Source organism: Hipposideros armiger, unplaced genomic scaffold (genome assembly GCF_001890085.2).
Source record: "Hipposideros armiger isolate ML-2016 unplaced genomic scaffold, ASM189008v1 scaffold_15, whole genome shotgun sequence".
Classification (NCBI taxonomy): Eukaryota; Metazoa; Chordata; class Mammalia; order Chiroptera; family Hipposideridae; genus Hipposideros; species Hipposideros armiger.
Genome location: NW_017731365.1, coordinates 6,914,304 through 6,928,869, shown reverse-complemented (window position 1 = coordinate 6,928,869; position 14,566 = coordinate 6,914,304). Strand labels below are relative to the sequence as shown.

General features: G+C 35.0%; 1 protein-coding gene and 1 pseudogene across 4 annotated transcripts in view; both read right to left on the bottom strand.

Moving 5' to 3' along the window:
* The window catches only part of ADK (adenosine kinase), a 537,152-nt gene that overhangs the window by 119,040 nt on the left and 403,546 nt on the right, over positions 1-14,566 (bottom strand). The gene's annotated exons all lie outside the window — the stretch shown is intronic.
* Positions 12,285-14,566, bottom strand: part of LOC109371747 (nucleoporin Nup37 pseudogene) — an 8,672-nt pseudogene continuing 6,390 nt past the window's right edge.

The window sequence follows — 14,566 nt, the reverse complement described above, 5'->3', positions numbered from 1 at the left end:
AGGGTAGTGTCACTGGCCCTCATATGTGGGATCTAAACCGTAGCCCTCTGGCATCCCAAGCCAGCTCTTAACCAATGCGCCACTCGGCCGGCCCACAAAATATTTTAATTCAAAGAACAAAGTACTACAGAAACAACAAGTTCTAAGATCAAACCAATATAATGAAGTTTAGACAAACAATCATCTTGCTTTCCATGCTCCATAAAATAATGGAATAAAAAGAAAGAGTCCTGGACTTGGAATCAAGAAACTTGCATTCCAGTTTTTACTTTGCCTCTTACTTTACCTCCAGTGTGACTTCTGGCAAGACACAAACTCTCTTAGATTCCTCATGAGCTTATAGCACTTTCTAAAGTCCTTGTACTCTAAAATTCAGTGACCATAAAAATGATTTTTTGGAAGGTCCCTAACAACCACAGACAGCCTTCTATTAGGAAGAGCCCCTTAAGAAAAAACCGCAAACTGTATTAAGAAATGACTGGTCTAAATCAGTGAGTAGGTTTAAATATCTGTCATTTTCTACTGCTTATGTCTCTATGTAAAGGGTAAAGTAACTTTTTAGAAGACAGGAAGATTCATTCCTTCTCCCTATAAGCCAACATTCAAAAAACCTTTTGCCTTATTCATGGATACTTAAAATAAACCCTTGCCAAGAAAAACAAATTGTAAAATATGGAGGTTGGAAAATGTGAATCATCACTGGTATTAAAACCCACTTTTAATAATTATGTTGCAGTTTCAAACTACTGCTGAATCCCATTAGTTTTAAACATAAATTCAATAAGAATTTATGATTTTATAAATGGCATTTAAATGTATTCAGCAGTAGAAACAAGAAGAAGTGATTGTGGTTAAAAGGAAAAGGAGAAAATAAAGACATAAGGAGGCTAAAAGGTGAAAAACGGGAAGGATGTAGAAGTAAGTGAAAGTGAACATACTACAGTCATGATTCTGTGGCTGAAGTTAGGATGCAAATGCTTATAAATTTATTGTTTGTATTGTGCACTGTCTTACATGATGTGATTTTGAATTAATACTATAATAGAAGAGGAGGCACCTGTCATTTAAGAGGCAGAAACTTTGTGCCAAGTTCTCAGGATTTTCAGAACATATGGAAATATGCACCACATGACTGAAAATAACAATTTGGCCTTTATTCCCCTTCCAATTTGGATTTTATTGAACCGTCTTCTAAAATTTTTATTCCATCTTACTTTTAATTATATTCATTAATCTGAAAAATAGAATTGTAAGTAGGGTCTTACTACATTGTTCCCCTTCCTAAAACAAGTTTTATGCTTTATTCTTGATAGGACCAATTGTTTAAAAACTGACAGTATTGTAGGCAGCAATTTTGAATTGTTACAATCTTTAAATTTCTCATTCCATTGTTAGGGAATAGTTATGCTAATACGATCAACTCAACAAGCACAAGTTAAGGACACAGTAGTATTTCTGGAGTAATTTTTTTGTGTGTGTAAGAATCCTGGGGAGGTGAAGGAAAGTACCCTAATAATGACATATTTAGTTTTGCAAGAAAGGGATTTAAAACTGTATTTCATTTAATTTAAGGGAAATGAGAGTAAAGTGACTTTTATGGGGGCAGGGACATACATGTTTAACGAGTAAGAACACAACAAACACATACAAAAAAGCCTACTTCCAATACAGAATAATGTACATATAACCAAATGCATGACAGAATATAGTATACAAATGTTGAGAAATATAAATCAACATGGTGAAAAAATTCAGAGAGTTTTTAAAAAATGGAATAGGGTTAGGAAAGGTTTGATAGAGAAAAAGGATTCCTGTGCTGGACCTTGAAAGCATCCTGGGAAGAAAAACAGAGTAACAGCATAAAAGCAAAATGTATTACAGAATGCTAAGAAAAATCGCAAGACTGGGGCACATGAGCCATCAAAGAGAACAGATGAAATACCATTAGTTTTCCTGGGCTTTGAAGGTTTTCACATTTTGAAAATTAAAGGTAGAATGTAATACAAATGCTCCTCAACTTACAGTGGAGTTACATCCAGATAAAACCATTGTAAATTGAAAATATCCTGAAGTTGAAAATGTATTTAATTCAGCTAACCTACCAAACATCATAGCTTAGCCTAGCCTACCTCAAACATGCTCAGAACACTGGTACATTAGCCTACAGATGGGCAAGATAATCTAATACAATGAGTAGAGTATCAGCCGTTTACCTTCCTGATCACATGGCTGACTGGGAGCTGCGGCTTGCTGCTGCTGCCCACCATCACGAGAGGATCATACAGCATATCTCTAGCCCAGGAAAAGATCAAAATTCAAAATTCAAAGTGTGGTTTCTACTGAATGCATATGGTTTTCGTGCCATCGTAAAGTCAAAAACTCCTAAGTCAAACCACCATAAGTCACGGGCCGTCTGTGTAGTGTTTTCTTTTTTTCAAGTGGCTTTCCTCCAAATCTTGATGGGCTCATTTAATTTAAACGGTCTTTCTGAGATATTTCTGAGATGCTGGCTTTTGACTCTAAGCAAAGAACTGTGAGAAGTTAAAGATGCAGACAGCAGAGAGATGCTTGGGGAAGTTGATAAGTAAAACAGGTTGTTTTCTAGACATGCTTGTTAGGAAATTATTATACAACAGTATCCACTAAAGTAGTAGCTTTCAAGGTTTCTTGACAGCAACCACAGTAAAATATTCACTTTCTAACTTGCCACACACAGACATATGCATACATGCATTTATATAAATATACATTCTTAAATCGTTTATACTTATTTCATTCAAAATCGCTAATTTTGTCCCCTAAAGTGAAACTAAGAACAGCATTTATAAAATAACATGGCCCTTTGAAATCAGACATAAGTTCTTTGAGGACATGTTATAGTGACTGGAACATAGCAAGTGCTCAATATATTAATCAGTCCTTTCACTTAGCAAGGACACCCTATGTGTCAGGAACTATGTTAGGAACTTATAAAACAACTCCCCTATTAAGGGGGCTCTAACTGAGATTTGGTGATGTGAATGAAGAAGGAATCTCTGAGACAACGATATTTAAATTGAGACTTAACAAATGAGTAGCAGTTAGCTGAGTGAATAATACTAAATAAAAGAGTAAAAAGAAGTCGAGGCAGAGGAGAGAGCATGTGCAGAGAGCCTGAGAAGACAGGAAAAAGAGTCCAGTGCAGCTAAAGAACAGTTGGTGGAGACACAACGTATAGATTCTGAATTTTGTTCTAAGTGAATAAACAAAATAAAACAATATAACATAACCAAAAAGAAAAAAAAGATTTCTTATATGTAAAACCAAATCCAGAAACCAGATTAAATTTTGCCCTTGACCTGGTTCACAAAGACAGTTTTAAAGTTATAGAGCATAAAATATAATGCAAGTGTACTTGACACAAAGAACTCTGATTTAATTTCTTGCCAAAGCAGGCATTTATTGAAAGCACATGCACTACACTAAAAAGGATCCTAAAATTTTATGTGCCACATTTGATAAGGGATCTAATTTATATTCTGGCATTTAGCTGAAAGCCTGGATTAGTGATGCAGCAACATAATAAGGACCTCATTTTCTCTATTCTTTTATAGGTATGTCATATTCACTTGGTCACTGGCAATTCCAATGAATACAAACTGATGCACTAATGTCAAATAGAGGTTAAAGGTCAGAAACAAGGAAAATAAGATTATCTCTAAAAAAAGATGAAACAAACTACTAAGTAGTGAAAGTTTTTTCACCCATTCCAATATTTAAGTCCCCGAATCCATCCCCAAATGAGAATTTGTCGTTGCTTTTCTACCTGCCTCAGTTACCCTAGTTCTGTACCAAGTGTCTTACAGACATATATACTTTTTTAAAGTCCGTATTTCTTTCAAAATGCCATATCATTCTGATTTATTCAAAAAGCATTTATTAAGCATCTACTATGTGTCAGGCAGTGGACCATAAAGAAAAACACATGATAATGTCCTTATATTTCCCCCATAATGATACTTTTCACAATTAATGCTGGTATTCCCCTGTCTTGCTTTCCTACTAGACTATCTATCTCACTCACCATTGTATCAAGAGAAGTGCTTGGCACATAGCAGGCAATTAATATTTTTTGAATTAATAAATGGTTTTTAGGGACTTTTACTGGTGAGAGGTTATCCAAATGCTCAAGAGCACCAGGTATAAATAATTAAGCACAAAAATACATCACAACCAAATTTCACTTAAACTTAACTCTGGACCATAGCAGAGGGAAACTCTGGGGATCCACCATGAAAATTACAAGTTACAGTTGGGAGGCAAAGCAATGGAAAAATAGTAAAACTGTGTCACTAATCCTTATGAGACCTCTTAAAATGTTCTGAACCTTCCAACGAGGACAAAATTCATTCTCATAAAGCCATCTCCTCAAAGTACATTCACTATCCAGATTTTCAGTTTTACATCCGAAGTTTTTTTTTTTTTTTTTTTGTATTTAGGGACATAATAGCAATATAAAGTGGCAACCAGTTTAACTGAACTAAAAATGGAGCATTGTCAATGTTCTGCCTATTTTCTTAGATAAATCTTATAAGGCCTCAGGTGAAAGGCTAATTCAACAAAAATATATTCCTAAATGAGAGATTTCCTTTGTTTGTATTAAAAAACAAAAACAAAATCAAAACCAAACTCCACAGACTTCCTGGGCTTCAGATTTTGACCTGTAACATGAAGGAATAGGTTCAGATGGCCTCTTAAGGAGACCCTTCTAGTTCTAAAGCCTATTTTATGACCAGTGACAATGTTTATTTTCTGAGTGTGACTGGGGCTACTGGAGTAGGATTACATTAATTGAAGATAATTTGTGGGGTTACCACTGATAAGGGAAATATTGTTTTGTGAATTAGAGTTAAGAAAAGAATTATTATTTAAATTATTTTTAAATTATCATAATGGCTTTTTTGGGGGCTGTGTCAACTTGACTAGTCAGGAAAGGTTTGCTAGTTAAACCTTGTCCAGGTAAATTGAAAATATCGTAACTTGAAAATGCATTTAATACACATAACCTACCAAATGTCATAGCTTAGCCTAGACTACCTTAAACTTGCTCAGAACACTTACATTGGCCTACAGTTGGGCAAGATCATCTAACACAATGAATACACTGCAGAGTCTCAGTTGTTTACCCTTGTGGTCATGTGGCTGAACTATCTTCCCCAGTTATTTAATCAAGCACTAATCTAGTTGCTGCTGTGATGAAATTTTGCAGATGTAATAGAGTTCCTAATCAAATGACTTTAGGTCACTCTAAAGGGAGATTATCTCAGGTGGGCCTGACTTAATTAGGTGAGTCCTTTAAAAGAGGGTTTAGGCTTTCCCTGAGCTGAGCCTCCAAACAGCATTTACCCATAGTGTTAGCCTGCTCACGATCGTCTTCCTGCCAGACTCCAGAACTGCACAAGCCAATTCCTTGTAACAAATCCCATACCTATGTCTATATTTATGGTTTTACTGGTATATTGCTTGTCTGGTTTAACTCTACTCATATAATGACATTATATAAGTTACAAACGGTGCACATCTTAAAATATTTGAACTGTTCCCGTTTATTTCAGTGAAATGAACGATGTGAGGAGTAGACACGTGTCTATTGGACAGATGAAGTCTATATTCAGACGAAACTTTGAGATGTATGAAGGTTACCTTTGATACCTTATCCTCAGCTTCATGATGTTCATCTTCTCCCCTTACCTCAGACTCCTTGTTCTCTCATTCTCTGTCTTTCCCTATCCAAAACTGAGATGAGGAAAGGTTCTTAAACTTAGTCACACTGTAATATTAATGTTTGACAACATTTAGTATGCTAAAATTTCCAGAAGGTACTTCTACTTTAAGAGGGAAGTAAGTGGCAAATGATGGGATAAGCAAAAAAAATAAGTATATTCTGTTAGAACATAAATTCATAAACTCTCAGGTCACAATTTATTCTGTGTACTTGCAAATTGGCCACATTCTGTTTTTTAAAAATGATTTGTTCATTTAACATTCTAGAAATGATGCAGCAAAAGCTTCTCTACCAGTAACATTTCCTTACCAGGCAAAACTGCCACAGAACAGAGTGACGCTTCTTTGTTTATTTTGGTTTTGGGAGGGGTTATTTATACATCATTGGGTAGTTATCACTGATTTTATTATTTAACTTTTCACGTACTTATGCAATGTATTCCAAATTACATTAAGAGCTCTTTGAAGCTAGGCTCATAACTCATATCTTAAAAAATATATATTCCTCCACTGCTCTCTTTTTCTTGTAAGAGCTTAGCAATAAAACGGGCACCCAATAAGTATTTGTTGACTTGATAATCTGAAGAACAGTATACAGAATGAGGAAAATTGTGGTTTGGCTTTTATCGAAAGGAATTTTTTCTGCTCTGTGTGAAATGCCAGTAGTCATGCTTTTCATAATAATACCATAATTTGCAAAGATGTCCATATATCAGCCAGATAACTAATAGTAAATATAAAGACACACAAAAGATTAACTAAATTTCAGAAAAGGACAAACTACTTGTTTGTTACATGTAGCTCTTACCTTTGTTTTACACTTTACCTGTTACTTTTACTTTATGGCAAATTCAGAAGTAGCTGCTAACCATTCTAGAGAGCTTGGTCTGTTCTAGGCTAAAACATCATTATTGCAGACATGATTACATTCTTAGGAGTGTATATGCCATGTACCCATCATCTAGCGGACTCTTGGTATACTACAGAATTCACATATAATTAGACTGTAAATAAGTGAATGAATGAGTACATTAGACAATTTGATATTAATAAGTAAATGTCAGAAGCTATAAAAAACAAGACTAACAAATTTTACTGTATACAAATTAAAAACTTCCATATATAAGAAAGTACCAAAAACAAATTAAAAAAACAAACTGAGAGAAACATTTAAAAGTCAGACTGAGATTTATTTCCCTAATACACAAAGAAAAAAAAAAACACAAGAAAAAAGCTAGTAGGAAAAAAATGAACCATCCAAAAGAAAAATGTGCAAAAAATTAAGGAGAATAACAGAAGATAACAGAAGATGAAAATACAAATGGCTTGTAAACATATGAAAAGATGTGGAATTTTAACAATAAAGTTAGAAATGCAAATTAAAACAATGAAATATCATTTTAAATTTATCATTTTAGCAAAGCCTAAAAACACATTTAATTTGGGAATATGATTTGGTAGAAATGCTCAGGAGGGCAATTGGCAAAAGTCATCAAGGCTTAAAATACACATTTCTTAAGAATCAGCAGCTTTACTTCTAGAGATTAAGCTTACAGACAAATTTACACATTAGTACATAGACATATATTCACTACAGCACTATTTATTGGGTTGTCAGAAAAGTCATGACACATTTTTGCAATGAAAAACATAGAAAAAATATGTCACGACTTTTCCAACAACCCAATATTATAACAAAGACGAGAAAACAATCCAATAGCCTTCAATAGGAGAACAAACTATGGTGTACTCATACTGTAACACAATTATTATAAAAATCAGGAAGATGAGTCTGTACTAACAGGAAAAGAGGTCTAAGTATTTTGTTATGCAAAAAGCTGAACAACAGACTTGGATTAAGAAACTGTGGTACAATGGAGTATTACTCTGCTATAAAAAAGAATGAAATCTTATCATCTGCAACAACATGGATGGACCTTGAGAATATTATGCTAAGTGAAATAAGTCAGACTGAGAAAGACAAATCCATATGATATCACTTACATGCGGACTCTAAAGAACAGAATAAATGAGCAAACAAAGCAGAAATAGACTCAGAGATATAGAAAAAACAACTGTTGGTTGCTGGGATAGAGGAGAAGGTGAAAGGATTAGAAAGTGCAAATTAGTAGACACAATATAGTCACAGGGATATGAAATACAGTATGAGGAATATAATCAACAATGTTGTGGGCCGGCCAAGTGGCGCATTGGTTAAGAGTTGGCCTGGGACACCAGCTCTGAGCAGCAAGGCCCTAAGATGGTGAACAACAGCTTGACCTGGAGCTGGGCTGCCCTAAGTTGCTGGTGACGGCATAGGCTGCAGTGGGGCTGGCCAGCAGCTGATGTGTGCTTTCGTGAGCTGCCATGAGCCACCGTGGGCAGCCGTCCAATGGCCAGCGAGTGACTGCCTCACCCGGGAAGAGCGCAATGATAATATCAACATGGGCCAGTGAAGCGACATCCTCCACAACTAGACTGAAGAACAAAAGGACAGCAACTTGTCTGTTTCCCTTCCCCCAATTCCCCAACGCTGTTCCCATCCCCCCAATTCCCCAATAAAAAATCTTTGGAAACAAAACAATGTTGTAAAGATTATGTAAGGTACCAGATGGGCACTGGACTTATCAAGGGGATCACTTCACAGACTGTGTAGATGCCTGATCAATGTATTGAACGCCTGAAGCTGCAGTAGAATAATACTGTATGTCAACTATAAGTAAATATATATATATATATCATCATGGGATGTGGAGTACAGCATAAGAAAGATAGTCAATAGTATTGTAACAGCTATATAAGATGTCAGAGGGGTAGTAGCTTGGGGGAGGAGGGCTATCACTTTGTGAGGGGTGTAAATGTCTAACTATTATGTTGCACTGTACACCTGAAACTAATAAAAAAAAGAGTAGAAGGTGATGAGGAAATAAAGCAATGGGTTCTTCCACTAGCTATAGCATAACTCTTCCTAATAGTTTCCATAAAGAATATTTAGACATTCTAATTTGCAGCTCCAATGACAATAGGTGTAGTGAAGCGACAGCTCAAACTGAAATTTATTGCTTATTTTATACATGTTAGAAGTAGTTACAGAGTTGCACCATTCTCTAATGTCACAGCACTTGGACTGTTTCAAATAAATATCTGATAAGAGCCACAGTAACAAGGCTGTGCTATTTTATGTCTTGAGGTCTCATAGCCTACTCTATACTCTAAACCATGCGAGGAGGCAGAAGCAGGGACCTGACAGCACCAATCACAGAAGGCTGGAGTCCTTTTCTATAGACACACTGCTGTGTAACCTACGCTTAAATCTTACAGAGCAATAACAGTTCTAAAAGGGAACTAATAACATGCCTCCAGCCGTGCCCGGCATCCTTCTCTACTCAAATTCTGAAGCAGACTCCTATGTTCTTTTAAGTTGATACATAAAAGAAGACAGTAGGAGAAAAGCTAAAATTGGTTAAGGATTGGTCAATAAGACTGAGAAAATGTTTCCATGAATGCTATATATGCCCCTCCCGCCAAATCTCCTAAGTGGTATACCGATATTCCAATAGGAGATATTTGGTTAAATATACAATTGCAAAGTCCCTGCTGGCCAAAGCTAGTGAAGCTGTTATTTCAGCACAGTAGCAAAGAATACACACCATACAGTACAAGAGAGGTGGAAGACTTGAGATATACTCCTGCCAATTGCTTTTTACTTTGAAAGCTTCTAAATCAATGATAAGTTATCTGCACTGAGAAGGGTATGGAATAGCCTCAAGTTGTTATATGCAGTCCTTATGTAGAAAATAAACATGGCTCATATGGCATATTGCTGTTCTCTATTTTAGAACTAGCACAGGAACCATGTGATGTGTTCATTGCTATGGTAACTACATTTCAGTAGTGAACAGGAGAGCAAACAGGCATGTAAAACATGTATAAGTTGTCAATATATAAGTAATTGCTGCCCTGGAGCTGCAATAACTTAAATTTCCTTGTTGCATGACTTACTAGAATAAAATTCTACCTCTTCTATTTTTATTTTTGAACGATGCTAATAAGACTTCACTCCTCATAACACCTTCCCCATTCAAGAAAACAAATGAATAGTGTCTTTCATAACCAGGGTTTCAGCTGCTTCATAGAGAACTATTATTATTATTATTATAGACCTGGGCTTCTAAAAAAGTACATGCAGTGTCCTATGGGCTATAAGGCTGAATGGGGTCTCTGCTTTCGTCAGCAGGAAAAATGCTCTGCCTATTTTCTCTAGGGGTTTGAGCTTATTGTTAGGACCAACTCAGCCAGGCTTTTAGGTTGATTATACGGGGAGGAATCTTTGATTTGGCACCAGAGTTATTTCAATCTCCTAGGTGCTACCTGACCAGAACAACCGAGAAACAAAATCCTCCCAAGACTTGATTGTCCTGAATTACTTTTAGATCAGTCTCTGATTGTCCTGTATTTTATGAGATATTTATAATAGTGTACATTTAATTTTAAACTCTCTGTATGATGCCACTTGGGAATAGAAATCCTAACAAGTTTCTCTGACAATTCTCTCCCTACCCAATCCCTTTTGATCCTTGATTCTGACTTATGAGACAGCTAATAGGATCTGACACCAATGACTTGAAAAAAAAGGTAATGAGTTGAATGAGTTAAAAATATATAGAGAAAGGTCAGCCCCTAAAATAATTTTTCAAAGTTCAAAATCTATACCAAATTTCCTATTACCTTAAGCCTGTGGTCACATTAATAAAATAGCTTACCACAATGACTATAACACTATAGTTATGTATAATTTAAGCTACATCTGCATGTACACAAAATTATGTTTTTATATAATACCTACTTTGGGGTTCTTTTATAATAAACCATAGTCTGTGGGAAACAAAATACTGTTTCACTACAACAAATATTAATATCAAAATGAACTACTGAAAAAAATCAGAATTATGGTTATTTTTTATAGTGAATGACAGTGTTCTCAGTTTTACCATATCTTATAACTTGCTATTAACTTTGACCTGGAAAGCTTTTCTTTACTGTAATAACTTTCTAATTTAGAAAATATAGTATCCTTTTATTGGAACTTGGAGGAAAATTACATGTTAAATAAAGCAGATTATATTTATAATCAATATACTTCATACATACAACTATTCATATAGAAATTAAGCTGGAAAGACAATAAATTTGTGTACAAAAGAGTGATTCATACTTTGTGCTGTTTCAGCAATAGGAGTGTTTCCTTCAGACTCATTGGTTCAGTGGCACCATATGGAGCATGCTGATCTTCAGCTACGAAGAATGTCTCCAAGATATGTTTCATTCTAGTGTGTTAAAACTTTCTACCCTGCATCTGTCATTATAACTATATAATTCATACCCTACTATAAAAATGCAAATCATACAGCTTACTATGCTTGTAGAAATAGAAGAGATTTCGATGGCATCTATATTTCCAAGTCATAATTTCAACTCTTTGTTAGAAGCGTTCCATCCATGTGAAGAAGCCACTGCTGATGTAGCTGATTTAACTACGACTATAGGTGGGGTCAAAAGATGAGGAAGAGGGCCAAGGAAAAGGGACCAAAAATAAAAAACAACAGTATATTATACAACAACGTATATAAAATAACTTTAGCTACATACTGCAACACGGATACATCTTAGAAAGCTAATATTGAATGAAAAGGGCAAAACTCAGGAGACCACATACCATATTATACCATTTCTATAAAACTAAAAGAGAAGCACAACAGTATATTTATAAAGATATATGGACACATGTACACATACAAGGAATATACACACACATATATAGATATACATACGTACATACAAGGAAATGAAAATACAAAAGACGGAATAGGCATCTGCTTTGTAACATATGTGTTTCATATATTCTTTGAATATATTAAATACTTCATAATAAAAAAACAAAAAGGGCAAGAGAAATGAAACAGAGAGTATCTTGACGTATCATTACCCTTCCATAGGCTGAACATCATAGTTCCCAATTTAGTACAAGAAAGAGTAAGAGAACAGAGCACAAGAGGCTACAATGGAGAATCAGCCTTGTTTTACTCGATATAAAAGCATATGCAATAAGGCAAAAGATTCACCCTTTTTCATAAAGGATCTTTAGTCAACTTGTTTAGATAATCTTCACAATTTGTATGTTACATATAAACATACATAAAATAGAATTAAATAAAACTGTTTTCTCACTTTTTCTAAAAACAGGGAGTCAGGATTTATTTTTCATTTGAAAAATGGTTATGCATAATTTATCTGCTACTGTGTAGGAAAAAATTATGCATAACCATATTTCCTTCCACTAGTCTTCCTTGCTGGACTTCTCATAATTCTTTTTCTTTCAAATTATCAACATTTTATTTAACACAAACTACAACTGGGACATTTCTAGAGCTTACAGTATATTTGATATAAGAATAAGGAATTCTCTAAAATCTGTACTAAAAATATGAAGTTTATGGATCTAAGATATCCAGAAAATTAATTTACATTTCCGTCACCCAAAACAACAGCTTGTGGTCTCCTCCAATTGCACACAGTGGGAGAGTTCTATGCCAGGAAAGGACAGATCCAACGGCTACAGAACTTATGAGGATGGGCTGAGGGTATCCTAAATGATGAATTTGAAACTGGCTTCCCATTTTGCCAGGATAACCAGTGGTAGCAAACAAGTTTTCCTTAATTGTGGACTACCTGAATAAGCAGGCTCGATCCACGTGGACAGGTCTCTTACCCTGAGGGAAACTGTACCGAGTACCATATTTTGCCATGTAGGAGGCGCAGTTCTTTGCCCAAATTTGTGAGGAAAAAATAAAGATGTGCATTATACATGGGTAGTACTAATTCCGTATCTATGTAAATGTTTCTAATTATTTTATTTATGCTTATGAGTTAAAAGTGTAACTCTAGAAATCAATAACGATATCCATATACAAAATAATACCCTGGATTACGATAATCTGTTTTATTGAACTCACGATGACCTTGCAACAATGAAGAGCTCTTGGCCTTTTATGATGTGTAAATATCATAAATTTGTTACCGGTACATAGAATTTCTCGTACCTTGTATCTGCTTTTGTGTTTTGTAATTATTTGTTACATAAAATTTCTTGTACCATAATATGTTAAAAAATGAATGTTAAAATTCCTTTATAGTACAAAAAACAAGTACCTAAATGTAAACAAATAAAAATTTGAATTAAAAAATTAAAATGAAAGATTTTTTTCCCTGAAAGTTTGGGCCAAAAATGTGGGTGCACATTATACATGGAAGTGCATAATACATGGCAAAATACAGTAATATCCCAAATTAATCAAACATGCTCTGCAACAGCTCCAACTTTGAAGGTGTTTTTTAAGCACCAGTGTGCTGATATTAATGACATCTGTTCTGATTCAAGAGATAAAATAGCCTGTTGGGCCAAAAGATAAAACGAACGGATTATTCCATTCTTCTCTGTAAACATCAGCTTAAAAGTTTCCTCAGGATGCTAGCAGACACTTATTCCAGGGGAAGGAAGAAAAAAATGAACTGCCTGTATTCCTACCAAATTTCAAATCCTACAGGTATGATCATCACTCATACTTGCAATTTCTTGGCCTTCTTTGGGATCAAACACCAAACCACTAATGAAATCTGAATGGCCCTCTAAAACCTTGTATTTATTTTTATCTTGCAGATCTGAAGTAAACAATCTAATTTTCATTATCAGCAGTTGAAGTACAAAATTTGATTACTGGGGGCAATGAATCAACTCGAGTCTCTGGGCTCCAAGCTGTCCCTGGGGGACAGCAATTATGGGGCTATTGCAATAACAAGCAAACGGTAACGGCATCACCGGCTAGAAGGAAGGCAGCAGAGGTGGTAAGAAGTAGTCAGATTTTCAATATATATTGAAGGCAGATTCAAAAGAGACTGTTTTGATTGAAGTTTATATGTGACAATGGTTATCAAAACTGACTGCACATCACTGGACATCTATCCCTGACCTAAAATTGCCACTCAAGGTCTGTAAGCTAAGAATGACAATTACACACTTAAACTTCTTCAAGATGCTCAAAGAATCCAGAAATAGTCTCTTAAATGTGCATGGCATATCTACAGCTACCAAAATCTCCATTATCATTTCAATGAGTCGACATATAAATAATTTATACCTATTATATCCATGAGACTACAGGGGATAAAAGTAAATCTAAACATCTTTTTGCCTATCCTAACTTTTCCTTTCTCAAAGAACATCCAATCTACTATGTAAACTAAATCGCCCATATGAAAAGATAAAAAACAACAACGCTGTATAAGAAAGCATGTGTGATAGTCCAATGAGTGTTCTATAAATTCAGGGGGAAAATTCGTGAATGAATGAAGATTTCATGGAAGAAAACTGGATCTATCCCTGAAGACACAGCATGGCTCATCCTCCATGTAGTTAGGTTTTTAAGATTACACCCTCATTTTATATGATTTCAGAACAAAGTACTTTCCTCTCATAAAATTCACCTGTTTGTAATAATATATCCAGTGCCTTAATTAAATAATGTCTGTCACTCTCACTAGACTGTAAAATCCATGAGGGTAGGGACCGTGTCTGTTCTTGTTCACCAAGGTATCCCCAACTTCTGATATATAACAGGCACTTAATAAATCATTATAAAATAGATGAATAAAGGAAGGCAGGAAGTCCAAACTCTTCTGCCAGGTTTTCTAGGCTCATGGAAATTTGATCTTTATCTGTTTAGTTATAACAGGTAACCTTTGTTCC